Genomic DNA, 11,324 nt, shown 5'->3' on the forward strand with positions numbered 1-11,324 from the left:
TTTTTTCTTTATACTTCATTCACAAAGTTCCAAGTTTTCTTCATGTTTTGAATGTCATTCCAACATAGTTCTTTTCTTGGAATCATTTGCCTTGATATCTCATTTTGCTTTGCCATTTTATTAGGTCCAAATCTATATAATATGAAAACGGTGACGTGACGCTCTCTAAGGGCTTCATTCTTATTTATCTTTTTTTGTGATTTTTTTGGCATTTTTCTCTTATTTCTTTCAATTATTTTACTGTCATACCTCATCAATTACATAAAGTTTACTCTTAATAAATATTAATAAATTGCATAACTCCTAACCTTTCATATTCATAACCCTCAAATAATTTAATATACAAATTTATGACATCTCAAAATCACACTTATAAAAACCTATTTTGAAACATGTGATGATTATATTTTTTACATTTTTCCTTATTCTTCATCTTTTATCTCTTTTATTGGTTAATTTTTTGTCTTCTTTGATTTGATTTTGCAAGATGAAGATTGTTAGATATTTCTATGCAGTTCGATTTTACAAGGTAAACTATTTGATGTACCTAATATGGTTATCACTTTTTCTCTGTTGCAATTGTACATTCAATATTACTATTTTTGAATTCATGATAACATGAATCACAATTATTTTTTAGAAAAAACTGTTTGATTTTTTTTCTCTTTGCTTCTCTTTGTAGTTTATAGAGGAATTTTTTTCTTCTTTTTTGTAGTTTTTGGAGCATTATGTTATGTTGATAACAAGATTCTTCTTTTATCTTTAACTCATAATTAAATATTCTTTAATGTTTTTATTTGATTAGTTAACTTCATTTTCATAATTTGCCGTTATTGTTGTTGTTGTTGTATGATTAACTTATATTGTTTTCATGTCAGGATATTTTTGAAAATAGAAGCTGAAAAGAAAGTCAACACACACATGTATGCCACTCAATAAAGCATGTATATGTAATTTTGTAGTAATGTAAATCAACTTTTAATAACTATTATGATAGAACATGAGAATGTAAAGTTAATTCATAATTTTTATAATATTGTATAATTTATAAAAAGATGTTTATTGATATGGAACTTTGTAGTCTTCATATATTTAGTTTTTTTTTTATTAATATTAGAAGTTCTCAAGTTTTTGAGATTTTCAAAGATCAATATTACAATCTGTTTGGCCAGAAATTGAAATACAAAAGTATTTGTTTAGGATAAAAATGATTTGGTAAACTTGTTCTCTCTCAATCTATTTTCTTTATCAACATAAGAATTATCTAGATAAAAGAAAAGTGGTGCAACACATCTCTTTGGCCAATAATCTTATTTATCTTTTGATTTTCTCATTTTTTTGATAAATTTTCTGTTTATTTATTTCTTATTTTTGTACAAAAATGAATGTACAGTACTACTCCATTGATTCATAATTTTCAATATAAAAATTCAATTATCTTTATGTTCCGTACTTTAATGACTTTTGATGATCATAACTCCTAAATTATATATAATCATATTCATAATATCATTTGATAGTTCATATTGTTGTCCTATAAATAGGGGCATTATAAAAATATTTATAAAAAAAAATGATCAAATGTATTGTAAAATTAAGATTGATATATGTATATATATATATATAAATATAAATCTAAAAAAATAATTTCCTTAACTCTCTTTTATTTTCGAGAAAAACTTTAAATTCCATAATTTAATTTTCTCAATAACAAATTTATGTTAAAAGTGTTAAAAAAATATCATAAGTATAAATTAATTTTCTTCTTAACAACATAATGGAGTGTAAATAAGGATAATAAGAGGAATATTTTTTTCTTTTTTCTTTTTACCATAATAAATGTGAATATATGATTAATGTGTATTAAATTTATTATTATTGAAAGCAAATAAAAGTTTCTTTTATTTTTTCTACATTAAAGAAGGTGTTATCCTTTGTACAGTTATTCCTCCAATTTATCTATAATAATTACCACGATAATATTATAATAATAGATTGAGAGAGAATAACTTTTTAACTTTTCATATCAATGTTTATATTTTTCAACTTTTTTATCAGTATGAAAATTTATTTTTAGCAATTTTTCTGAATAAGTAATATCGAGGTCGTATTTTAATTTGTGTTTCTCTTTTATTATATTATTTATTAAAACATTTATCAAATAGTGAAATTAATTATTTAAAAATATATTTAAGTTTTTCTTACAACCGCGGACAAATACACTAGTTTACAATAATTCAAAAGATTTTGTGAATATATATTCAAACACAAATAATCCACTTTTTATTTAAAGATAAAAGAAGAACCGACTCTGATAGAAACAATTAGATAGTATTCCTAATTTAAAACCAAAATAATTATTTAGCAAGTATATATTTTGTGGAAAGAAGGAGTGATTTTTCTCTTCCAATTTTCTCATATTAGATGCTTGTATATATTTTGACAAGTAACTTAAAGAATGATTTAGATAAAAACTTCATTTATGTGAGGAACAAAATAATAAGATATCACGTAAAACCCAACCATGTAAATCTAAATAACGATAAATCAGATGACAAATGATAAAATCATCAAAAATACCATTACAATAGTTTTCCACTCATCTATTCTATTCTTACTTAAAATTAACTTCTATACATGAATAACGTAAAAGAGTTTTATACTATCAAGTTATCTGAACGATAGCTACATGTTATAACACCTAATGATTTGTTGAGTTAGTAAATTGAGAAATAAAAAATAGAAAATTGTATATAATAGCAAACTATTAATTCAAATTAAATGCTATAAACATAGTTTGATTTAATTGTACCCCATAGCAAACTATTGTTATTTTGCCTCTCTCCTGATGAATCTCGCTCGCCACTCTCGTTCTCTCCCTTGCCTCTCTCGCTTTTATACAAATGCAAATGTATAAAATGTGTTTGTGTTTGTATAAAGCGAGAGAAAATTGTATATATACATATATTTTCGTTTCCCTCTCCCAGATCTCGCTCGCCACTCTCCCAAATCTCGCTTGCCAGTCTCTCTCTTGCCTCTCTCGCTTATACAAACAGAAATGTATAAATTGTGTTTCTATTTGTATAAAGCGAGATAAAATTGTATATACACATGCAAATACATATATCTTCGTCATATACACTTATAATTATACAATACAAATATTCCCTTGCCCAGTTCTCTTTTGCCTTTCTCGCTTTATACAAACACAAATTATATAATTGATCTTTTGTATATGTATACGGAAACAGAAACATATTATATACAACTGCTTGCTTTTGTATATGTATAGCGAATTATACATATTTATGTTTGCTATGGAGCGCAATTATGCAAACTATAGCTATAACCAGTGGCGAATTTAGGTGCAAAAAATAGGGCACCCGAACCCGTGGTCTCCTCGTAAAATTAAATATTTTATGTATATATTTTCTAACATTTGTATAATATTATATTCTTGCACCCGTACTATAAAAAGTCTAGTTGGTCCACATGGTTAAATGTTGAGCTTTTGACTTTGAGGACTGAGGATCAATTCCCACTTAATACATTTTTCTTGGTGCACCCATATTCGAAAAATCCTAGATTCGCCTCTGGCTATAACATATTTATAAATATGTTTTTTGTGTTTGCTATATGTGAAAATTAGGCTAGTACAAGATGTAAATTTACAAGAAAATAAATTTCTTTATAACAAATCATGCAATTTAATTTGAAAGACAAAAAAAAAAAAAAAAAAAAAAGAAATACCTTCCATTATTTCATTGAAGAATTCAGGTTTTTGTTTAAGGTACTTCATTGTCAAAGTAATAGTTGTAGCAGTAGTTTCATAACTACCAACAATAAATCCAAATAATTTATTTACAATTTCAACCTCACTCATATACTTTCCATCTTCATCTTGTTCAATAATCAATTGTGTTAATACATCATTCTAATAAACATTTGCCAAATTTGAATTAATCTCTACTAATTTTTCTCTTCTTTCTTCAATAATCAGCTTCATTTCTTTTCTTAATTCATTCCCAGCTTTCATTGCCTTATAAAATGTTGTGCCTGGTAAATTTATGCCCATTACCAAAATACCTCTTGAAAAAATCTTGAATTTCTCATAAATATTATTATCCGATTCTTCGATACCTATAAAGGCTCTAATAGAAAGGGAGAAAGTAAAAAATTTCACTAGATCATACACTATTACTTCATTATTCCCTTTCCAATGATTTTCCAAATGTGTATGTGACATATAGTCCATAGTACTAATAAGTGTTTCAACATTTTGTGAATTCAAAAAATAACTATTGACACTTTGTGCCCTTTTGGTGTCATGTTCTATAGGTACAAATGATGTTCAAAAAATAAAAAAATTGATGATTATAGCAAGAGTGGTTGCCAAAGAGAGGAGGAATAGGTCCATCTTGTGTAAGAGTTATTTTTTTTGTTTTTCCTAAAGTGGTATTCAAGTATACCATATATTTAGAGAAAAATATATACTACTATATTGAATGTTTTTTTTTCTTTTTCTAATCAGACACATGTACGGTAACTAAAATAATTTTTAGCGGTAATAAATATGCACATTAATAAAGAGTATTAAAACTTTTACTGATATTAATTAATTGTCATTGAATCTAACATCGCTATAGGTTTTATAGGAATATTTACAAAGAGTGTTAAAATGTAATTGTCAATGGTGATTGTCTCTAAACAAACATATTTAACGATAATTAAATTATTGCCATTTTTTTTATAAAAAAAATATACCACTAGACACTCTGTCTAGTGGAATGTCTAGTGGTGTTTTATTAATATAAAAAATATAAAAATCTTCAATAGGAATAAGTACAAGCAAGGGGACATGCCTTATCTTACCAATCCTAATAAGGTTATGAACTTCTACTAATAACAAACATGAAGAAAATAAGAACTAGAAAGAGTGGTGAACTAGTGATAAAAGCTAAGAGTGGTGCTCTAGCTCGCAATGTATTCTCTTTATTGGCGTATTGACTTACTAATCACAGATTGCTTTTTTCCAAAAGTACTTTTAAATTTTTATTTTTTTTTAAAATACTTCTGAATATAAGTAGTTTTTAGTAGAAATGTCAAACTGTTGGGATATATACTATTAACCACGTGTTTAGATATAGTATTTATTATAGAATAATTATTTATTTATTTTAATAGATCATATATTCGTTTATGGTGCTTGTTTACTTATATAGTAGATGATTTAGTGTATAGAGTTTAAGCTTATACACAGAGGATTAAATCATCGGTTCTTATAAGTATAAAGTTTTTTTGTTCACAATCTAAGATGGAAATTGGACATGCCATCGGTACGATTGTAGCACAAGATTATATGTAGTTTATCTTGATTATGGGATTGATATAGTTCCAACTTCTTGTGCTAGTGCATTTTGTATGTATTGAACGGGACCGAGTAGAGATAGTTGCTTTAGACTGACTGACAAAAGCAATTCTCTAAACTATTAAATGTACTTATATTCTTAATCTTGATATAACTATTATGATCTGTATATGTTAATCATCGTTTTGATTTATTAAAAGGTGAGATTCTAAGATGGGTCAATATTCTTGGTAGATTGGATGATGATAATATATATTGGTGAAATAATAAGTTAGTTGATGGAATCCATGTCTCGATATAGAGATTGATGATATGCCTTTTTCAGAAGCTTAAAAGTTTTCATCGTGTCAAACCTTGCACGTGGATTTAAGAATCCGACACATGAAATAAGTTAAGCAATGCTCTAAAGGAAATTGATCATTGAATTAAGTTCGTCAGTAATTTAATTTATTGATTAGTATCTGTAATCTTAACATGGGGAATTACATATGTGTCTAATGGGGAATTTCAAAATATAAATAGAGGAGTGCAATTACGAATATCTAGTGGAATGATTTGTAATTTATTATGGAAAAAATAATTCAAATTAATTATTTGGAATTATTTTCATAATAGGAAGCCTCGGTAATTAATTCTGTGGTCCCTATCGTGCCCATATTTATCTAGAACTCAGAATTTATTGTAAAGGGAAAAAGGAGAAGTATGTGTCTTTCTCTATTCTAAGGAAATGGAGAAGTATGTATCTTTCTATGTTCTAAGGCAAGGGAGAAGTATATCACTTTTTCTATTCTAAGGAAAGGAAGAAGGACATGACTTTTTCTTTTCTAAGGAAAGGGAGATGTACATGTCTTTCTATTCTAAGGAAAGACATGGTATTCCTTTTCCTTAGACTAAGAAGAAATCTCTATAAATAGGGATTCTTCTAACTCTTGAAAAAAATAATTTTTTTCCATAAAATATTTGTCCACCCAAGTATTGAGAGGGTTCGGAAGTGAACTTGGGATCACTGTAGAAGACCGTAGAACTGTGGTCTAGTTTGTGGACTAGCTTATGAATTTGCTTGGAGTTTCTAGCATGTCGACTAGCTTATGAATTTGCTTGGAGTTTCTAGCANATTTACAAAGAGTGTTAAAATGTAATTGTCACTGGTAATTGTCTCTAAACAAACATATTTAATAGTAATTAAATTATTGCCTTTTTTTATATAAAAAAATATACCACTAGACACTCTGTCTAGTGGAAAGTCTAGTGGTGTTTTATTAATATAAAAAATATAAAAATCTTCAATAGGAATAAGTACAGGCAAGGGGACAGGCCTTATCTTACCAATCCTAATAAGGTTATGAACTTCTACTAATTAACAAACATGAAGAAAATAAGAACTAGAAAGAGTGGTAAACTAGTGATAAAAGCTAAGAGTGGTGCTCTACCTCGCAATGTATTCTCTTTATTGGCGTGTTGACTTACTAATCACAAATTGCTTTTTTTCAAAAGTACTTTCTAATTTTTATTTTTTTTAAAAATACTTCTGAATATAAGTAGTTTTTAGTAGAAATGTCAAATACGATCTAAATTAGGACAAAAGAAGTATTTTTTATTGAGATGAGAAGAATGGGATGTAAAAGTCAAGAGTTTGGCGATAGTTGATTTTATGAATAGCAGTCTAACTTTAATTATATCGTCCAAAAATCAGAAAAATAATTATCTTTGTTAAAAATAACTTATGAACTTTTCTTCTTGTTTCTCAAAAAATCAATACATTAGTCGACAAAAGTAGTGCATATGTGTTCAAATTCATTATTGTTATATCATCAAAAAGTTTTATTATTTTTATATTTATATTTACACTATTTAATAAATTAAAGTTTTGGTGGTACGAATTGTACTTTTGACATTTTATTTTTTTATTCAATTTTTTATCACTTGATGACACATATTTCAGCTATTGTGAACAACTTGTTTTAAGTTTCATCCTCACTCGAACAAAGCTTTTTCCATATCTATACTTTGTGTCAAACAATAATGAGGTCTAAAATTGAAAGGTTTTTTCGAAGCTTAGGTAAAGTAATTATGTAAAAATGAAAAGTTTGGCAATGGTTGAATAAGTGAAAGTTTGGCAAAATAAAGTGTATATATTAAAATGGAGAAGGGCCTAAAATGCCCCTCAAATATTTGAATGGGAACAAAATTACCCTCCATCCATCTATCAGCCCTAAAATACCTCTGACGTCCACCTTTCGGCTCAATATTACCCTTATGTCTAACGGATCATACTCATTAGGTGGTGGATGAAGGGTAATATTTTACCAAATCTCATAGTTTAAGGGCATTTTAGGCCCTTTCCATTAAAATATTTAAAATTACTTAATACATAAGCTCACATGATTGACTTGATTTTGAATTTCATAGCAAATTTAAAATTATAAAAAGGTTAGGCATCTACTCTCTACACTCCTCCCTCCCTGGCCCATCACTTCCTATCTCTTCCAATTTTTTTCTATTTGGATCTTGTCCACCATTTTAGTTTTTTTTTTTTATAAAAAAATTATGACAAACAAGAGAGAAAAAAAGGAGAAAATAACGATGCGTTCATATAGAAATAATTATTTCAATAAAAGATGACTTAATTAAGCAAATATGTACAAATATTATATTTTTCTTTTGTGTGTACCCAAAATTAAAAATAAAAGAATAAAAATAATCATTTATGTTATCCCCACCCTCATCTCATCATGACATTAATACTAATTAAAAGAATATGAATATGTGAGTTCATTTCAAGTTTGAGTCCCGGATATCCTAAAGAATAAGAGATTAAAAAAGAATAAAAGAGAAAATGAACAAGACGTTTGGATAATTGAGAGAAATTTTTATATTAATGAAAATAATAATTTTTTTAGATGGACAATCAGTCGGGTATGTATGGATTTTAGTTGGATCCCCATTTATGAGTTGGGTTACGTTATATATTAAATTGGGTTGATTTAAAATAGGCCAATAAGAAGATATCATGAAGTTAATTATTTTTTCACTATTTTTTTCAGGTGTATCGGGTCAAAATACGAATCATAAGTGGTTTTATGGAAAAAATAATTTTTTTAAAATATCATTTTTATTATTTAATTATTTGAGAAGGGTTTAAATTTGGACCAATCGCATTAAGCAATATAATAAATAAATATTTAATAATTTTACTTTAAGGGAGCTATTAAAAATAAGGGCAACTATGAGTCAAATGATTAACATTGAGAGTATTTTTGAGCCGAAAGGTGGACGTCAGGGGTATTTTAGGGTTAATAGGTGGATGGAGGATAGTTTTGTACCAATTCAAATACTTGAGGGGCATTTTAGACCCTCTCCGAAAATTATATTAAAAACACTATAAATTAATATAATTAGTCGTTTAAAATATTTTTAAAAAAATTATAAGCAAAGAAAATTATCGTATTCAATACGTTCTATTAAATTAGGTCTTGAGCCTAACTCACACCCCAAAAGCTAGCTCAAAGGGAGGAGGATTGTTCAAGCCTTATAAGGAGTCCACCCATTTTATTAACCACCAATATAGGACTTTTCTCATTCTTTAACACCCCACCTCACGCCTGGTGCTTAGCATCTGGTGCGTGAGCAATTTTAATTTTTTGGGGCCTCAACATTGGGTGAGATGGACCCTGCTCGATACCATGTTAAATTAGATCTTGAGCCTAACTCACACCCCAAAAGTTAGCTCAAAAGGAGGAGAAATGTTCCAGCCTTATAAGGAGTCCATCCATCTCATTAATCATCAATGTGAGACTTTTATCATTTTTTAACACGTTCATTTTATAATTTGAAATGATGAATATAATATTATTCAAAAGCCAAGAGAAGTTGACAATTGACCAACTTGATGGCTCAACTAGAGATTCACACACTACTGGAAACTAGTGGCCATGCATCTCATCTAGAGGGTTCAATATGATGAGAAAGTGACCAAAATAGTTGCAATGTATTACTCGTGCTTTATTTTGGTTATTAATATATTTTAGTTGATTAAAATAATTATTAATATATAATAAATGTGTTTATTTTGGTTCTTAATGTATTTTACTTGATTAAGATGATCCTGAATGTGGTGTTCATTTTGGTAATTTACTCTGAACCTAACGAATTTATAATTAAAGAAGACTGTCAAATTCAACTGTGGACCCCACGTAGCTAATAAAATCCATATTGTTGTCTTCTTTGTTAGCTCCAGTACAGAAAGAACTCCATAAAATCTAACGAAGATAAAATAGTGTTAGATTTTATGGATTCTTTCTTTGGAGTTAACAATAAAACACCAATAGTGAATTTTGCTAGCCACATAGGGTTCATAGTTAAATTCAACAATTTTTTATATTATAAATATGTTAGGTTTAGGATAAAAGATCAAAGTAAACACTTTTGCTTTTACATTTAGGACCATTTCAATCAAGTGAAATATCTATTAAGGACCAAAATGAACATACATGTTATACATCAAAGACCATTTTAGAAATATATTTAAGACCAAAATAAAATATTACCCTTACATTAAGAACTATTTACCAAAATGAACAATATTTTTTATAGCCTGTTTTTTAAAAAAAAAATTAAGAAGATTTCATGTCAAAATGCACGATCAAAATTTTAAAATTTGACTCTCAAAATTCAAACTATGACATACAAATCAAAACAAATAAAATGTTAATAGTAATAACATAAAAATAGGAATTGACTAGTTGTAACGATCTGTATGGTCATTTTGTACTTTTGAATTCATTTTTTCAATTTGATCCTCTATGTAGATTCATTATGCTGCATATAACTTGTGTGGATAAGTGATACTATTCTTGAGATGATAAGATGTGTTTTTGTGGAAGATTTTCAATTTTAAAAGTTTAAAATTTTGATCAAAGTCAACATTTTAGGTTAACAAGGTCGAATTCAAATTTTGACAGTTTCATGAGTTTTGGAGACGAGAAGAAGAAGACAAGACGTGCCAAATTTTGTAAAACAAAGTTGTCGAATGACTACTTATCGTAATAAATAACTTATGTCTTTATGTGGGTTATTTTTTGAGTAAGAAATATATCCTAATGTACATTTATGTAATTTGCCAAAAATAAATAAATCAAACTGGGCCTCTTGTTGCCAACCCAATGGATCAGTTCATAGACAAAAATAGGCTGAACCTCCAATTGGGGCCTAGTAGCTATTAGAAGGCTAAGACCCTTTTTGGTGCCCCATGATTTCATACTAATTTAGGAGTATATGTATATCTTCATCATTGCATTTTCATTCTTACATGTTGTAACTTGTAAGTTAAAAGAGGAAGGAATCTTTCTATCCTCCAAATAGTTGAAAATAAAATTTACTTCAATGAATAACCCAAGCAATGCATATCATGCATTTTTGTAAAATTGTTACTCTTTTCATTCCATTTTAATTGTCGTGTTAATAAGTCTAAAGAAATTGTTCCAAAGTAATAGTTACTTTAGAAATTCAAGACTAAAATTGACAATTGTTTTCAATTGTACCCTTAAACATTAAAGAAATAGTTCTTTTTACTCTTGCTCAATTCTAAAAAAAAAATATTAGGGGTAACTTAATAAATTATACCTTGTACAAAACAATAACATATCTAGTGTAATTTCACAAATAGGGTATGGGAAAAGTTATCTAACATCCTAGCTTAGATAAGAGTCCCTCATTGACAAAACATAGGAGAAATGCTAGGTATATAAGTAAGTTTACCTTACACACGAGTGGTATGTTTTAAAGCTACATAGGTCTAGTCCCGAAGGGGACTGTCACTCCCCGAGCTACCCCTGAGACGCGGACACGGGACCTAGGACCACAAGTGATCCCAACCTAACCTTGCTGGCATAATCTGAGCATACTATAATTAACATGAATAAAAATAATTGATGCGGAAATTAAAATCATAAATAAA

The sequence above is a fragment of the Solanum stenotomum genome, chromosome 11 (assembly GCF_019186545.1).
Source record: "Solanum stenotomum isolate F172 chromosome 11, ASM1918654v1, whole genome shotgun sequence".
Taxonomy (NCBI): domain Eukaryota; kingdom Viridiplantae; phylum Streptophyta; class Magnoliopsida; order Solanales; family Solanaceae; genus Solanum; species Solanum stenotomum.